Source organism: Manacus vitellinus, unplaced genomic scaffold (genome assembly GCF_001715985.3).
Source record: "Manacus vitellinus isolate BGI_N305 unplaced genomic scaffold, ASM171598v3 scaffold_4_pilon, whole genome shotgun sequence".
In the NCBI taxonomy this organism is placed as follows: Eukaryota; Metazoa; Chordata; class Aves; order Passeriformes; family Pipridae; genus Manacus; species Manacus vitellinus.
In genome coordinates, this window is record NW_021940604.1 from 39,849,731 (window position 1) to 39,869,101 (window position 19,371).

At 36.0% G+C, this 19,371-nt stretch overlaps 1 protein-coding gene across 1 annotated transcript in view; it reads right to left on the minus strand.

Moving 5' to 3' along the window:
• Positions 1 to 19,371, minus strand: part of ADGRB3 (adhesion G protein-coupled receptor B3) — a 458,329-nt gene that overhangs the window by 365,099 nt on the left and 73,859 nt on the right. The gene's annotated exons all lie outside the window — the stretch shown is intronic.

The following is a 19,371-nucleotide window of genomic DNA, read 5'->3' on the forward strand; positions in this document are numbered from 1 at the left end:
CAAGAGGTTAAAACTATATTGCTGTCGGGAAGTGCTGCAATTTAGAAAGTCTATGTATTCCCTAAAACTGGTCAGGATCTAGCAAGTAGATTCCTGGGTCTGGTTAAAGAGTAGACTTATCCAACTACATCAAGATCATAGCTACTTTATCCTCTTCCTTGGCAGTATTTCACTAGAAAAATAAAACTGATATAGTAACTAAGCCCTGGACAGGTTTTGACAAAAGCAAGTAGATGCAACCCTGCCTGGGAACCCCAAGCTGTGAAAGACAGCATTGTGTCTCTCTGACTCACTTTGGCTGTTCCCAACACACACCAGCTTGTCTTCCTAATCCTCCTTCTCTACTCCTGGTCATGCTGCCAGACCTCCTCCCTCACTCTGGCCCTGGTTTTCACTTAAGTCCATCGTTAGCTACTTCAACTCACTGAATTCAAGGAAATCCGTCCTTCTTTTCCTGCTAGTTTAGTTTTCTTCCAGAATAGTGAATGAAATCAGATCTCAGAGGAGTGTGGAGAGCTACAGAGCAGATGGAAAGTGCATGTCAGAAGTGGAGAAAAAGAGGGAAAAAGAGGCAAATTTCCCTTTTGCCAGAAATGAGCTGTTTTGTCTGCCTTACCTCATGTCAGGTAACTTTATTCAGAATATTCTGACTAATAGGTCCACTCCTCAACCTGAGTTTATGCAATTTCCAAGTCCTCCTTAGTCAGTACTCTGATTTACATTCAAAAAGGGCAGATGCCTAAATTCTAAATGATGCCTTAAGATTCTTAAGATTTTTAGCATACAGATTTTTAATATAGCTGTATAGTTTCTAACACTTTAAAATAGCAGTTAACAGTTATTAAACCCCCTTTCTCGTGCTTTGTGTTCTCTTCTTCCATTTTAGGCATCATAAGCACTTCACTGCTTGCTTACCAACAAAATACCTTTACTTGAGGTTCAAATGAATACCAAAAACCCCCAATAAAAATTTCAAGAGATATTCACTCACGGAAGTCTGCAGTGTTGTTCAAATTTTCAGAAATGAATTTTACTTGCAGAGATGTCAAAGAAATCACATTAGACTTGGAACTTGAGTTGTTGCACTGAATGGTGATATATTTCATATAAGATAGAAAGCAGCTTGATGACAGGGTTACCAAAAGCCCTTGATGCAGAGGCACTTAGATGAGACAGTCAAGGCTCTGCCAACACCCTCTGCAGTAAGAACCACTCACCCCCACACAATACTTTGTGTGAATGTCATGATAGAAAATTAATTTCAAAGTTTTTATCCAGCCAATTACTCTTGTGGCAGCTTATTTTTTTCAGAGAATGTGACTTTAGGAAAGACTTCTGTAGCAAAAAGGAAGAATTTAAGTTGCACTATTTTTTCCTGAAAGTATATTTATCCAATCTTACGATGCTTTTCAAAGCATTTCAAAGACCCAGTGGGTCGTTCTACCTGATTTGAAGTGTATATCTTACTTAAATTTGAGAAAAGTATTGATTTGTCTGCTTTCTGTGAGCCAAGGGAAAGACTAAATTTTATTTGAAATATTCTTCTCATATTACTCTCTCTCTAAAAGTCTTTCATTTCAGTGACTGGAATGTGTCTTGTGAGTACTTAGTAAAATCTGGAGCAGAAATCCTCCTAAATTTCTATTTTATTAACACAATAGCTTTACTTATTCTGGAATTGTTTTTCAAAGATATTGAGGCATTTGAAAATGAAGATCAACCATAGTAGGCCTGAAAAATGTCCTTGAACATTCCAAATTTCTACATCAATGCTGAGAAATGTCTGAGAAATGTGCCTATCTGCATCCTTAAGCACCTGATGCAGGGCTGGGAGTTGGACTCAATGATCCTGATGGGTCCCTTCCAACTCAGCATATTCCGTGAGACTTTTACATTTTTGTAAACTAGCCCTCTGTTTTAGACTTGAAGCATATTCTAAGTGTATTTTGCTTTATGTGTTTCTCAGGTAGCTAGGCAATGTTGTGCACAGTGTATGTGTCACAGTACATTTTACAAGTCTAAAGTGGCACAAGCAACAAAAGAAAGTAGCTCATGTTGACCATGACCACCCAGTTCTTAGGGGTGTTGTGCTCTCTTTCTGCCAAGTTTCTGTATGGTTTGTAGTAAAAATTAATGAAAATAATGTAATCAAATTATAGTGTTATGGTTTTTTCTTGGATATTTCACAACAAAAATGGAATTTAAACAATCTGCTGACAACATTTATATGGATGAACCATTCCTTTTATGATGAAATAAAAATTAAAACATATTTTTTTATGACCAAAGCTACAAATTTAGGATCACTTGTTTCTATAAATCTTCTGATATTGAGTGGATACAGATGATGAACTGTTTAACCATTCGTTGCTTCTTGAAGACAAATATCTTTCAAAGAATATTTTCTGTAGCCAGGTCTAACTTCCCATAATCCACAGACACCCCTACCATATCCCGGGAATACAAACTTAATAGCTTTTAAGGTGATGGATCCTTTGAGGCCTCTTAAAGTGCTGTGTCCTTCAACCATTCTTCACAAGTCTCTGTAAGTGTAGCTGAGGAAAAGGGGCATACTGGGTTTTTTTGTCATAATAGCTCTGTCATGTGCTGAAAAACTCTCAGCCAAGTTCTGAGCTGCAGAAAAAACCTGCAGGTTTAGGCAGGTTGTTAATTAAGCACCTCCCTTGTTTGGAACGCTGAGATTTGCTCCTTGGCTTTGTTTTCAATAGCTGTGTATACAGAAGAGGTGCAAAATGACTATTTTCAACAGAAGTTGGTTCATATGTTTTATGTGCTTATCTGTTTGTGTAAAATGCATCACTTTCTGAGGGCTAAAGCAATAAACAGAGAGAAGAGACTAGTGTATGCACAATTAGTGAGTGTGTGTCTAGTATACTGTATGCTGCTCTGAGGTCTGATATGCTGAAGAATATTGAAAAATTGGTCAGTGTTTAGAGAAATGCAACAAAAATGACTTCAGTGTTGAGGAGTGCCACCTTAAAGATTACTCAAGCATGCTCTATAGAAGGATAAAATAGAGGTCTCTGTGGCCTTTGAAGGTCATGAGAGACAAATTTTGTCTAGAAATTAGGTGAATACCTAGACTAGACGTTGTAGTTTATCACCATGCAATGAAGTGGGTTTTGCATCATGGGGGATTATTAAATGATGATGATGTGGTGTTTGTTTTGTGGGTTTTTGTTGTTTTTTGTTTTTTTTTCCCCAAGGCATACTGTAGTTAAACAGCTAATTATTATATTCTGTGGAGTAGCAACAGATAAATACTATTCCCTTTACTTTGCAAAAGTTATGCAAAAGGAACCTGTTGATCCCTTCTGAATTTCTATTAAACACTGAGAGAAATTCAGTTCAACATCATACAACTAACAGGGTGTGGTGCCTCTATTATTAAGTTAAGAACATTGTATGCTGTTATCCTCGTAATAATTGAGAAACAAATTCTGTAATGGTTAGTCAACATCTGGCCACTTCAAATTCTCTAATTTTTACCCATAACAATGGTATTTTTATCTCCCTACTCATAAGTCTGAGACAACTAATTTTTCTACTTTTCACATAGCATATTGTCAATACATTGAAATATATATTACAGGCAATATTATATAATACAGGTAAAATTAAGCAATGTACATAAAAACCTAAAATAGTTCACAGTACAAAGAAAAAAACTGAAGAGAAGAAATCCCCCTGAGAAACTCCCTACATCTCATCTCATGTCATCTGTCTTATATGCTATCAAAAAGCTACTCAACTTTCCTAAGGATCTTTGGATTGGCAAGAATTTTCAGGGGAGCTCAGGACTGTCAACTGAGGCTCTGGTCCACTTACATAAGTTCATTACACGTTCTGGTAAAAGAGCATACCTCCACAGGCAGCTGCCACTTAGGGTCTTAATAAAATACAGGTTAGAATTTTCTCTCCCAAGGCACATGCTCATCTACTGGCCCAGCCATCACTTTTGGTATTGAAAAAATGCCTTGAACTTTATCAATTAGAAGATGGAAACAAAAGCAGATGCATGGAAGATGTTCTTGTCTGAGTAGACAGACGAGAGCTGAAATAAAGACATTACAGCATCTTCCTTTGCCTGTTTAGCAATACTGTACTATAAAGCTGTGAGCTGTAAAGCCTCTCCTGTTTCCTACTGAGAGAGGTAGCTGCATTTCAGCGATGCATGAAGTAATTCGTCTATGTAGCTTCTAAAGCACTTAGAGTTCCTTTGGGATAAAAAGCACTTAAAAGTGTAAGGTATTAGTATTTCTCATGTGTTTAAGTTGTCAAATCTTACTTTCTTATCACTCAAATCATCTTTAAAACTCACTTTTGCTGTGAAACGCACAAATGTTAATTCCCTTCAATTAAAAATCTATTGCCGGCACATCTTTTTTAATGAACGCAGGTGATTGGGTGGAATATCCCTTTGAATCTTACTCATGCAATAGCACAGGGCCAGCTTTCCCTCACATTACTATCCATGTGCAAGAGCAAGCAATTCTTTTGGTTGTCTATGACCTAAACATCTTTTTGCTGGGGTCAAAAAAAATTTGGATTTATTTGTTTTCCTTCTTTGGGTTTTGCTACTGGAATGATAAGGACCGTATGCAAGGGTTTGCTATGCACATAGTTTCTTTTGCCTGTACCTCTTCACTCTCCTTCCAGTGTGCAAGGTCTCACTAAATATAGGATGCCACAAATGCCAGTTTCTAATCCTTTGCCCAAATGTCATTTCAGTAATTCTTACATTGCTGAAGAAAGCTTGTACAAGATTTTCTAGTTAAGTGCTTTAGTGCAATGGGACTATGGCTGACATTTACATCAGCCTTTTCTGTGATTTAAAAGGGGGCAGAAGTGCTTGGGGTGGGGGGACATGAGCATATGTGCCTCGCTGTAGTGAGGAAATGAGGAAATAGGAATGGGGCTGGATACAGGTAGAGGTTGAAGCACCACAATGAAAATTATTTTCTAGACATTATTGCATGATTTTGCAAAATACTGTTTACTTTAAATTATTCTGTAAAGTCAGACTGAAAGAAACCTATTATTACACAGAAAAAAAAACCAAAACAAATTACAGTAATTAATTATTTAATTTAGAAATTTGTGACATTCAAAACACTATGCTTCAGAAAACAAGTATTACAGCCCAGTAGCTTTTTTGACTGCTAAAACTTGCAAGTCACTGTGCCTTAGAAAGCAGCAGTAATAGCGTGATCTGAACAGACATTTCTCAGATCTATCCAATAATTTGCATGTTAAGCATCCTAAGAATGTGAAACCATTTGGTCAATAATCTATATTCTTTAAGATTTATTTCTCTTTTAATTTATACTGAAACTTCAGTTGTTGAAAAAGAATGCCTAATGATGTATTCTGAGTCTTCCTAATGGACGACCATCGTGTGCATTACCCCAGCATAAAAAAGTGAGTTAATGACAGAGATTTAGCTTTAACTCTGAATTTCCTGGGTTTTTCAAGCTCAAACAAGACCCTTAATGTTACTTTAATGTAGTTTTTGGTGGTATAATTCTTCTTAATTCTGTCCATTGCAGTCCTTTGATACTTTATGAATTACTTATCTCACATTAATAAGGCTTAACATGGAGTATTAACCTCCTATACATTCCTAATTAGTTTTTAATGAATTTTAGTTTCCTTGTTAGAAAAAGAGCTAGCTAGCTAACTACCACAAATTTAATCTCCATTACTGGAGCATAAGACAACCACCCCTGGGGATGCATGTCCTTGAGATTTTCACGTTAAACAAGCAGCTTTATAAAAGAGTCAAAGAAACTTATTATGTGTATTAGCTTACTTCTCAGCTTTAATGGTGTAATGAGTCCTGAACTATTTATAACTAGTGACACAATACACTATATAAACTTTCAGAGATTTCTATAATATGTTAAGATACCACAAAAAAATTTAAAAGGTCGAATTGCTAGTCACCTGACAGCCTGATACTCTGGAGTAGGAAGGGAAGAGAAGGTGAATTAGTGCATTTTCTAATACATGATTTAGTTCAACAATAGTAACAGCTATGATACTACATGTAATGGTAAATAAAATTTCCTTTTTTTGACATCATAATCACACTTTCCCCCCAAATAGTTTTTTTTTAATGTGAATTAATTTTATGAAATGTATTATGAACTATAATTATTTTTTGTGTATAGTACAAAGAAACATGTTGTAAGTAATTATTTTGCAAGGGAGCCAACTGAGTACAGGTTACAAAAGCTTTTTTTTCTTGTTTTGGCAGTGCTTTAAATAAATATAAACAGAGATAAAATTGATGAACTAGTACATTGGGATAAGTAAAACAAAAAGAACAGCATCTCATTATGAACTGCAGCAGTAGCTCAGGAATGAATTACAAACAGTTTTCACTGGCAGTATGCAGGATGTTGCTGAAGCAGCACTCAGTGCTGGTATCAAGTCAGAGAAGCACAAGCTCTCTAAGCCCTTTGGCTCTGTTGGGACAGTGCTACAAAGAGGATGTTCTTCATCCTGGTTCTTCAATTTCAGAATTTTATTTCCTTGGTGATTTACCAAAGCCCTATAATTTTGTATTCAGAATGTACTGCAGGAGGTTTGTGTCAGTCCCTTACCCATCTCCTGGAGGATGGGGAGAAGGTGTGGCTCTCTGGAGTTGGTATAGAAGGTCAGCAGTGGAGAGCTCAGTTGTCTTCTCTGACATTGTTCTACCGAGTATGCAGACCTTCTTGGTATTGGATGGATGATATTTTAGAATGGAAAGGCATCTGAAGGACTATAGTTGAGTGAACATCTATGTTAAAGTAGGCTGCAATTGCTTATGTTGGACAAAGGGACATTTCCTCTCTCTAACACAAACTGTACTTGATTAATTTCTTTTTGTCAGTGAACAGGAGCAAAAAAGAAATAATAGTGTCCCAGACAGTGAAAATGTATGAATGTACAAATGTACATTATTAAAACATTTTAAATGCAGAAATCTAGAATGAAATGCAACTCAAATTAATTTATACATTATTTTTCTAAATTCGTTTCCATAGCCTTTTTCCACATTTTCAACTGGAGTAAGTTTATAAATATGTAACACTCATCCTTCGTGATGGCGAACAGTCACTATGCTAGGCAAAAACAGATAGCTGAGTGTTTTAACAGTTGAATTTCCAGACCAAAAGAGTAAATTCTTGAAACTCTGCATATGCCATAGGTCTTACTGGGACAGAGGCCTGGTACTGGGTCTGCATCACCACTGAATTTCACTCATTAATCTTTTACTTACAAATTAGAGTAATAAATACATGATTATCATGCATTCATTAACTAGACTTCACATTGCATGTTTCATGTTGAGACCCATCACTGTGTAGCAGCTGATGGGAAACAGAACAGCTGAAAATGAAAGGCTGTCCAAACCCATGAAATGCTAGAGGCAACTTAATCACTGAGCCTGACACACAAAGTACAGACACCATATCCAGATGTGGTTTAGCTGAGTTCACAACCTTATTAACTTAATTCTAAGGGCTAGCAAGCAACAACTTGTACAGTGCAAATCATCAATCCTCTCCATTAGAGACTGTCATCGGCCCACGACCCATCCACGACTGGCCTCAGACAGCAGTGAGCCTGTCTTGCTCCCACTTTGTGTGATGGTTCAGGGGAAAGGAAGTATGCTCATCATTACATAAAAAAAGCAGCAGCTATTGGAAAGTGCTCCTTTTCCCTAAGTCCAGCATCAGGTGATCAGGGTGTAAGAAGTAAGCCAGTGAATTAGACAGCTATCAGATAAAACTACTCATTCACTTACCTGCCTTCATCAACCCTGCAGTTTTCCAGATATTTAAACCAGCCATATCTACTATTTCCCAGTTTGAGAGAAATATCACTTTTTCCTCCATTAGTTCTGAAGACTAATGAAGCACTTGGACTATCAGAAGGGCTTATATGCACTTTCTGTTACACAGAAGATTGTTACTGCCCTCTCTCTCCCCCTCTCTCATCTTGTCTCCCATTGGCTATATCCCTCTCCACCTGAAGAAACCATTGCTGACATTAAACAAATATTTTCACTCCAGTCATTAGTACTTCTTCCTGTATTTTTTTAATAGGCTCAATTTCCTGCCTCATACCTTCTGTTAATGACAGAAGATAACCTGCTAGGATAAAGGTGGAAGCTAATGAACTTTTTCAAACTTTCCTATGCTAAGCCTTTTCTCTTAGATCTATGGTGGTAGGGACAGATAATAGTTCCAATCACAGTAGCAATATATGAGGCAAAACATGAACCTCTCCAAACACTCTATTTATTTTCTGTAACAGGAATATATAAACACCAAGACTAGCTTTAAATACTTAAAAATACAACTGACTGAGCAGCATACAGATATTTTTTGACAGGAACAGGAAGAATGGGAATTGCAAAAAATTTTTTCTGCAGTTACAGATGGCTATCCCTTATTCCTGTTGCTGAGTATTTCCAGGGAATTCCTTCTGGAACTGACCACTAGCTTGACTGGTAGATGACTGGGTTTAGTCATTATAAATGTTGTATGTACACACTAACTTTCCATCTGAAAGGACACCATTCTGCTGAGAGAAACCAAGTTGATTCACTTCTCAGTTCAATGTAACACCATTATGTTTACTCATGACTCTTCAATGTATATACTTTATTACATTTCAGAGAAGTCTTGGGAGAAATTTTGACTCACTCTTAAACACACGATTTCTGTAAAGAACACAGAAGCTTCTACAAACGACTGTGTTAGTTTCTTGCAATGATTACATTACAGTGAATTCCGATACTTCAGTGATACTACTTCTTTTCTTGGTTATCACAGCTGAATGGGCCAAATGAACAGTCTTTCAAGGTGTATCACGTGTTTATTTAAAAAAACTAACACAGCTATTCACAAATGTGGGTAAAACTGTAACAATAAAAATGTAAAAATGAAAAATGCAATTTTTACAAATTGGTAGCAAAAGCCTTAAGTATTCAAAGTATAACTGCAGCTTTTTGCAAATCTTTCAGCGAATATTGATCTTTTTAGATTTTACAGGCTTTCAAATATACGGAACAATCTTTTGCATTTAGACCATTCAAATTGTCTTCTATTGAATACATTTAGCACTGACAAACTTGAGAAAGTTGTCTAATAACTGTTATATGAAACAAAAGAAGCTAAAGAAACATAAGTTGACATTGCCACATGAATAGTCATTCCTTTTAAATATAAGAAGACAATTTCATTTCCTATGAGACAGGAAGGCTGAGGGTATTGCTACAGTCAGTAGGTGTGGACTGTCCATCAGAGCTCATTTTCAAGGACAGACCTCGTTAAAAGTTGTATTGGAGTTTATTCATGTAACTTTGAATTTAGCCTTACTTTGAGTGTGTGTGTGTAATGCATGACCTTCACAGCTGCCTTCCAACCAAAATAATTCTGTTTCTGAAAGACTGTGAAGAGGAAGACGAAAAGAATGAGGACGGAAAGAAGAAAAAGTAGAATATATAACAAGGAGTTGGTTTGGGGTAACAAGTTTTTCCATCAGAATGAATAGGTAGTTGGCAGGTGAGAAGCATGTTCAAGGGGAAAGAATAAAGAGAAAATAGCTTGACATCAATTATTTCCAAGGCGTGTATAGCAGTTTCTTCAGTGTCTGCTTCTGCTAGTGGAGTCTCAGCTTCAACCTTGCTTCCCACCCTAAATTTCTTTCTGCCTTTAGTTGTTGGTGTCTTCAGGGAATGTTTCTCTCATTGAGAGAATTACTGTTGTTTGCAGATTCTTCTCTCAACAGTTTAAGGATGACAGGAGCTATTAAATGGCTTGAATGTTATTCAAACGAGTTCTTGACGTTACACTGAGTCCTGAGATGATTATTTAGGTGAAGGTTGGTGAGTCAGTGCTCAAATAAGCAATATGAATTCTGTCCTTCAAACTGTTTGAAGATGTGATTTTACCTTTTGACAAGTTTGTGTTTTTTTATTTCCTCTGTCTTAACTTTCCCCAGTTGGTATTTTGCTCATCTTGATCCATGTAATTCTGTGCTGAGTTTAGCTGCATATTTGCTATATGGCCAGATTTGTGTTCTTTGGTGATGCTAAATTACTCAAAGATGCCATGCCCCTTTTTGTTTTGCTCTGTCACAATCACATACACATCATTTCTGAACCACAGATAAGAAAGGTTGCTGATTTATAAGAAAGCTCATGGCATATCCAAGATCCATAAATGCTGACACTGACCCCAGGCGTGGAATAGAAAGGTGCATACTTCAAATAATGTTTAATCTATTTCCCTGTTTGCAGTCTTCACAGTCTTCACAACACTAATATTTAACAGACTGGAGACAGACTTATACTGCTGAATATTCCAATGATCTCTTTCTAAAAGTGATGAATGGGGTAGGATAGTTGGAAAGGCATCTGTGCACAATCCCAATGTGTACACTGATCAGTTTTTTGCCAATTTTGCCAGGAGGCTCTTAAACTTTCACATCTAAAGTGTTTAAGGAAGATCTCAATTCATGTTTATTCATGCTTCATTTTCCAACAGTTTTGGATAACATGGACTGAAATCATAGATTCAATACCAATCTGGAGCAGAAGTTTAGAACCATGGGGTGGGGTTTTCAGGGGTCTGTTTTGGTTTGGTTTTGTTTATTTCATACAGATGAAAAATAAACACTGGAAATGCAAAAGCTGAATATGTGCCTAAAGAAAAAAGCATGTAAATCTGTTAGTAAAGCTGAATAGTTCAGTGATCGAAAGCTTATGAGACACCTTATTATTGAAAGATCTCCTTAAAATAAAAGAGTTTCAGTTCATTTTAGAACTTAAGTGCATGCCAACAACATTATTAAAAAGGAGAGAGAGAGGAAGGAAAAGAGGGACCAGTAGAGAAACCATTGAAAATGAATTGATAAAAGTGCATTTAAAAACCCCAACCAATCAACCGAACTAAAAACAACAACAAAAAACCTCCAAACCCACACACAGGAAAAAAAAACCAACCCTTGTCTTAAAGAGAAAGGCTTTGCCTTCTTTTTATTTAGCATATCCATCTTCTTGGCAAAAGATTTATGCAACTTTTAATACTGATGACTGAGAAGTACCTTCCTACATTACTATAAAAATTTCCTAAATATAGAAGCAGTTTTCCTGACCAAATAAATAAATTAGTGTACTCATTACCCATAGAAAAATCTTTATATTGGAAAACTACTAAACAATATATCATTGTTGGTGACACAGTTATTTGGTTAGAGAGATAGTTAACATTCTAATTTACATGAAATCTTACCATGTAAGAAAAGGTTCTAACTATTTGTAGAGTGGAGCAATTTATGGACACTAGAATAAACTGTTGGTCCAGTAATAAATGGTCACTGGAATCTGATCCATATGTAAATCACAGGACTAGTCTGCATGTTGCATAGAGCTTTTTCATTCAGCAAACAAGAATGGAAATGGATCTGTAAAATGCAAATATTTTTGTTTTACCCAGTAACATCACAAAAACATGGCACACGAAATTCTTACTCATGTCTGAGTTGCTCCCTCTATATTTTAAATAATTCTCATATGATCTCTTGAATATATATCTCTTGTCTTGCTTGAAGTTACTACCTGTAGTTTTCTCAGGAAGACCAAGAATCTACGTCAGAGAAAATGAATGCTCTATGTGATTCACTGCTTTGATAATGTTTTTTTTCAGTCAGTGTGCTCCACTTACTGAGATACCTTCACATTAGCCTAAAAAGTTTCTTCCTTTTAAAATAATGTTTGTATAAATTCTTTATAAACCACTGCCATTACACCATAACTTGTACTGATTTTCCTCTTGTTCAGCTGAATGACAACGTATATTTTAAGAATAACAGGCAGACAAAGTTTGAGGTCCAATCCATCCCCATATTTATGGGATTTTCAGATCTTTAGTGAAAAGTTAGTTCCACATCAAGTTGACCTATTGAGTCAAACTGTCAGTATTCAAAGGAAGGAAAAAGAAAGAGTAGCTCAAAGCAAGTGATTTCTATCCATGAGCTTTCATTAACTCAGCTTTTTCTACTAAGGGTGTCAGGCAGTACTGTAGTGCAGACCACCACAGCTATTAAAACTTTCCTTAATTGCTAAATTGCAGGGTAATGTAAAGGTAAACCAATATGGGCTGAATGGAATTGTCACCTATTGAACAAATGCTCAGTCAGGCAAGAACTGTCTTTCTCAGCATTTTTAATTTTGAAGGAACTGAATTATTAATAATTTCACATGAAACTGTAATAATTTTATTATTTTTGGAATTAAAAAAATAGCCTGTCTTAAAATAGCAATGTCAACTTTATGGACCAAGTCTTGCATTCTTATTTTGAAACACCCCCTGAAAAAACTAGGTGGTATTTAATTCAGCTTGCACTTCAGCTATATTTTTGACTTGGAGGTATAAAAGGAGGTATTCTGTTTGCCTGATTCAATGGTCTAAATCTAGACAGTGAGAGGACAAACCAGAAAACTTATGATTGTAGATTTAAGATTCAAGTGCTATTTGTGAATCTCCAGGGATAAGCCCAGCCCACTGAAGTGAGGGGCAAGCTTTCTCAAGCACACAAATAGTAAACAGGAGGTTTTCAAGTGTTTTGAAGTCCAATCTGTCTGATCCTAGCCTGACCTATGGATCTAGATGCCCTGGGGTCAGTTCTATAATTGCGGATTAAACAGACATCTTCAATTTTTCTTAAGTACCTAAACACAAACCTATGGGACACCCACAGGCACTAGAGCTCACTCTCCCTTCTTACTGAAACTAAAGCAATGTGCAATAAAAGTATAAGAATCACAAGTCCAGACACAGTACGCCACAAGCTGGTCTGCATCTTAGTCTAGTGGTAAGAGTAATCACAAGGGACCACGTAATGTCCAGATCTTCTATTCTCTGGAAGTTTATACATTTCATAGCATTAAATAAAAGACAAAAACAGGCCTGGGAGAAACATTTTCACAGAGAAGGGATGAATCAACAAAGCCCAGGGATACATGCAACTCGTAGCCCTGAAAATGGGGTTGATATCTGGATTTCGAAGTTGTCAGCAGTATTTATGTAGATTGCATGTCACCTAATATGAATGCAAACTGAAGGACAGGACTGTAATTCAAGATCAAATATTCACATTAATATCACAGATATTTTTGTTAAAAAGTACCCAAACAAATATTCTATCTTCTGTGTTATAGACAATGAGAAAAACTTTACATGCTGCCCACAGGGAACCTGATGGAAGAATTAAGATAAGAATAATAGAAAGGATTAGAGAGTAATACCACATCATTAGTTGATTAGAAAGTCAAAAGAACAGGGGAAGGGGTTTAGATTTCAGGTCACAGAGAAGAAGATTAGTAAAGGGAGTAATCGTTGACCTTCATTCATAAGTAATGTCCCTTTTTTGAAGAAGAAAAGTCCACATATGCATCAGTACTTGTAACTATAAAAAAGGACATTAATGCCATTATTTTCTGTACCTAATGGTCAGTATGCACCAATAAATCATGAAAGACTCAGTGAAACTATCTACTGAGGATCTAATTTTAATTATTTAATTTTACCTGCATGGTAGTGAATAGTTGAGTTCGTGATCAATCTCACAAATGGGATAAAGTTTAGAAAAAATATTTTCTTAACAAGTAAGATGTAATTGTCATTATTTATAATACAGAAATTTCAACTATTTTTTTTTTAAGAGAAAAATCTAAACCTAATGCTGTAAGAAAATAATATTACTAAGGGCAGCTACATAAAAAAGTAATTTTGTATTTGAATTAAAAACACAGTATACAGTCAGACCTCAGTTAGGAATCCAGTTAATGTTATATAGTAAGAGCAAGTTTTTTCCATGTGATTTAAAGAAGGAGCCTATCTAGCTGACAAGATATTCTGTAGACATGAATCCATATTCATTACTTCCTTTATTCTGGTTAAGATCATGGCAACAAAAGTAAATCTTAAGCCTGACTGTCTTAATTCAGTAGGAGAAAGAAAATCTGTTCTTTGAACTTGTTACTTCTTGGGTTTAATGCTGTCAGTAGTAATGATTTCTCTTTACTTTGATTGGAAAGAAGCTAATCATAATAAAAGAAGGTTCCATGAGATAGCAGAGGAGTGGTCACTGGGGCTACTTTGGACTCCTGGAAAGCATCTGCAATAATTAACTAAACAGAACTGGTAACAGCTAAAAAACCACATTTCCACAATTATCCATACTGTCATACTGACAGCACCAAACCTGGCACTGATTTGGTTCAGTTCAAAGAATGGTCTGTCTTGAGTGAACAAGCATTCTCACTGCGTAGTGTTGATGCATCTACCATGTTTTGCAGGGTAAGAGATTTATCTATATGAACATGAGCAGTGCCATTCCAGTCAGCCTTGGGGTCGGAGAATGGCTCCTGCCCCACTTGATGGTATAGATACAGCCCTAGAAAGGCACTTTCCTTCACAGTTCATAAAACAAGAGCTCCAACAAGTGTTGTAAAAATGAACGAGTAGGCAGCATGATGCATGGTTAGGATGGTGCATCTACTGACCTTGGTAACTTTGGTCTTCAGATATAACAAAGCCAGATATACTATCTAATGCTTCACTAGATACCTTTAAATTGCACAAAGCACCAAATTCATATATATGCAATAATAGAAAAGGCACTGGCCTCCATCCATCCTGCTACAAAAATATTAAAAGAACATCACATAACCACAGAAGTCTAATGAAAAACTCTAACTCCTCTAGCCTGTGTTTCAGGATAATTTTGCACAGCCACAATCTGTTTGGTGTCTGTGATGACATTACAGTCCAGTTGAATACACTGTGGTGGAATAGCAGCTTTGCTTCTATCGGATATTGAGCATCCATTTAGGCTGACGTTAGTATCAAGAAGAAATTTTGAATCAGAAGACAACATTAAAATAAAAACAATAAATCACCTTTCAACTAAGAAATCTTAACAATCATCCCACTTTTTATATATGTAGTTTTTTTAGTTCTCTTAAAATGCTATAAATTGTTCTATTTAAAATGTCATGGAACAAAAGTTTTTAAATAATTAGAATTTATTTATCTTCTATTTTTATGTCTCAACCTCTTTTAATTTTTGAGAGGATTTACAAGAGTACTGTTATAAATAATCCAATATATCAAAATATTGTTATTTATGTGGGTTTATCAAAGTACTGTCATGCAATCACATAGGAATATGTACCTTTAGTTTTGCGTATTTGCAGTTCAGCTAAAAACCTGAGTAGTTATTGCTCCAAAGCTGTTTCTGTAAATCAATCTCATAACTTAATTTGAGAAAAAATCCAATGAACCAGTAGACTTTTAACATCACAGGCTCAGATGAATTTATTTCCCTACTGTTTAAGCATTTTCAAGAATAAACATCTGAACTTATGTTCCAAATTAATTAGCTTCTTTTGTAGTATCTTGATTAGATTTGGACTGACAGTAATTTGAAAATTTTTCCTTATTCTCTTATCTTTTATATTGGACATTTATTTTTCTATTTAATTGGTTTCAGGAAAGGTTCTATGATATGGTTCAAATATTACTATCAATTTCTGTAAACTGTTCTTTATTTTAAGATACTTTTGTTTCCAATAAATTTACTTCTTAAAACTTCCTAACAGAAAGGATTATCTGTAACACCATCCTTTACACCTCTGCTGATGCAGTTGATGGGAATCATAAATAATGTAGTCATGACACATCAAATTAACTAAGTCACACCTGAGGAACTCTGAATGAGATAGCAACCCACTTTACACTTATCATGATGTCACCTGGCTTGTTGGTCATGTTTTAATCATTATATTTATGTATTCTTGAATAAGAAAAGTTATGTTTTTTTTTTAATATGTATTATTTAATACTAAAAATGTACTGAGCATTTTACCAGGTTAAAAATAAAGCTATTCTCCCTAAATTGAGAGAATTTGGTAGATCCTAGCTGAAGTAAATTTTGGAATCCAAAAGGAATCATATAAAACAAGGAAGACCCATTTCAGAAAACAAGAAAGTAGGAACAGGTAGAAGAAGAAATTATTCTTTGTAGCTAACAAAAAGAACATTCACAATGACTACACATAGGTACAATATAAATCTGAATATTTCACTCACCATCACACCACATGAGTAAGACTCAGTACCCCTTGATCCTTGCCCTGTATCACTAAGGATGGGATTCATATCATTTAATAACTTTAAAAGGCCATGCTGTACATAGCGGTATCTCAATTTTCCAACCTGGGCTTTCTTTACAGCGAAGGAAGAGAAATAGGCTGTTCTAAAGTGCAATTCATCTTAACTACTTAATTAATGGCACTTCAGAATTAAAGGTTGGACCAGATGATCTTTCGATGTCCTTTCCAACCTGGGCCGTTCTATGGTTTTATGGTTCTATAAATTTACTTTTCTTCTATAAGACATTGACAATAAACAGGGTCTGGAAGGTTAAGTCAGAACTTTGAACTGAAGAGATGAATCTCATTCTGCATCCTCAAATACCATCTAACAGACAAATTCTTTCACTTACTTTCTTTCATACATTCTTTCCAATACTTAAAAGTAGCACTGCTCTAGAAAGCCCACATCAGTATGTCTAAACAACCATCGTAATTTTGGGAAAATCGTGATGATAAGCAGTTACTCTGCTCTGATGAAAATTACTATTTACTACAAATCTAGTCTCTTTATTTTCCAGTGCTTTCTGAGGAGAGGTCTGCGGATTTTTGTTTGGTCCTTTTTTTTTTTGTAACAATACAGAAATCTGTTTACATCTTTGCTATATTTCTGTATTTTCTATGCTTACATGAAGATAGATATAACATGCAGCCTAAAATCAAGCACATAGCTGCTTTTTCAATCCCAGGCACCAGGAATACTGTGGATATTGTTATAATAAATGCTGACTAATGCAATTATGAAATATTTTTCTTCTTTGCATGTGTGCGGAAAGGAAGAAAAAAAGTAATATTTTTTTGAATAGGACAGTGTCAGAGACTGAAATATTTAATGATTTATGCATTCTAGGAGACTTTTGCAGGCTTTTGACTTGCATTTCGGATGGACAGTTGGGCCCATCCCTCCCTCCAGTGCTGAAGGTGTCAAGCCCTGAAAAGGCAGGACCTCTGATGGCCCATAACAGCCCATTCCCCCCCCCCAATCTAAAAAAAAAGGTTGGAACCATGGATATAATAACTCATAACTTCTTGGAGTGTGGGGGCTTCCCTCCTTCACCCCCAGCAGATCAAGGCCACCACTTCAACTGACAGACATGGAAGCTGCAACTACCAAGTTTCATCGCTGGACCCCATGGGCGGTGACTATATACATCTGTCCACTCTCAGCTTTTCTTTCCCTTACTCTCCCTTAGCCTTATCCTGTCTTTCCTTTCTCTCCCTTATGCATTTTCCCCCCAGGGGTTATCCCTACGGTATATAATAAAGATGACAACACCCAAAATGCTAACATACCTGTTAAAACAAAACTGTTAAAATAAACCCTACCTATGTATGTTTTCAGACACCGATTATTCAGTGTCGTTTCACTCTAATCCACCCCAAGGGAATTACTGATAAGAACCTGGGTTACTCCTCTCCTCTTTTTCTGGGGTGGGTTGTAACAGACAGCTTAAAGACAGTACAGTTCATACCTAACCTGACCTTTGACTGAAGGGTTATACAGAGAAAAAAACTCAGTGATGCTATGTAAATACTCAGAGCTCTTAGTGGTTGGTTAGGTCTTAAAATGTTTTGGGGAAGGAGTCCCAGAGCCTACCCCATAACGTGCAAAAGCAACAAAACTGCATCTGCATTATGAAACTTCTTCCCATTCAAATTTGCTAAGTTGTTTAATTTCCACTGAAAAAATTCTTAACCACAAAGATAACATAAAATCATAGCATGATACAAGAGTTTGGGTTGAAGGGATCTTTTAAGGGTCATCTAGTCTAACCTCCCTGCCATGTGCATGGACATCTTCAACTAGATCAGGCTGCTCAGAGCCCCATGCAGCATGACCTTGAATGTTTCCAGGGAATATGTTTGGTTAAATACAAATAATGCAGTTACAAATTTATGTACAGAGTTAAATATTATGTATTATATAGTTGTTCTGTCTTTACTGTTTATTCCCATCCTCCAGATTCTTGAGAATTCAAATAGAACATCATCTCTTCTAAACACTACCAAGTCAGATTATTTCCTCTGACAGCCACAACTAGCCATTTCATGCTTATTTTTGAGGTGCCACTGATACTTTTATTGCAACTCCTGAATTCTGGAAGCCTCATGTGCTTGTCAGCATGGACTGACACTGCTGTCAAACTGCTACAAAAAGACACAAAAAAGCTAAATCAAATAAACCTAACTCTGTCTATTCAGGTGTGCCTCTCAACCAGACAAAAGCAATCTTACCCATTAAATTGTATTGATAAAACACAGTAAGACATTTCGGTTTTTTCTTGTTACTTCAAATGACTGTATTTGGCAATTACTGGCACTGCTGTGGAAGACCCAGACTGGCTCATACAAGGCCAGTGGATTCAACAGCCTTTCAAAATCGGGCGTGCCTTTTCTGTGCCCACAGTTCATAAAGAGGTGGAGAGCTGATATGGCATTGACCTGGTTCTGCACCAATGTACAGCCTTTTATACAGAATTCAATTTAATTTCTTTACCTTATTTTGAGATGGTACAACAATCTTTTCAGGCTTAAAATTTCTTCTGGCTCAAGGTTAGGGTGTCGAACTTGACTGACACTGGATCAGGGGCAGCTGAATTAGTCTATCTTGAAAATGCCTTAAATGATGAAGAACAGACTTTGTCATAACAAGGTGAGTTTGTTAATCTTAATTTTAAAGAAAATAAAAAAGTCAATAACTATATTTTTCTTTCCTAGTTTAACCTATTAGGGCTCTAATTTCTTCTTCAAAAATATTTTTATGCCCATCCATTACATCTCTAATAAATTAAACTTGTATATACTGAAATGAATTAACAGATATCTAGAGAAAGATGTTTGCTAGAAAGTTAGATAGAGAATTCTGTCAGCATGGACAACAAGAAGACAAAATGTGATGTATCTCCTATCATCCATAACAGGAGCAGCCTGGAAGTAAAATGAAAGAGAAAAATCCTTCCATGCATCATTTGTTTAACTGAGATTAGTGTATAAACATGAGTGAAATTAGACAATTAATGACAGATCTTTACTCTGAGGCATATGTCTTCACAGTGTATTTATATTCAAACAAGCAAACACCAAAAAGTATAGTGCAGCTGTAGACAGTGAGGCAAAAGACAAATAAGGCC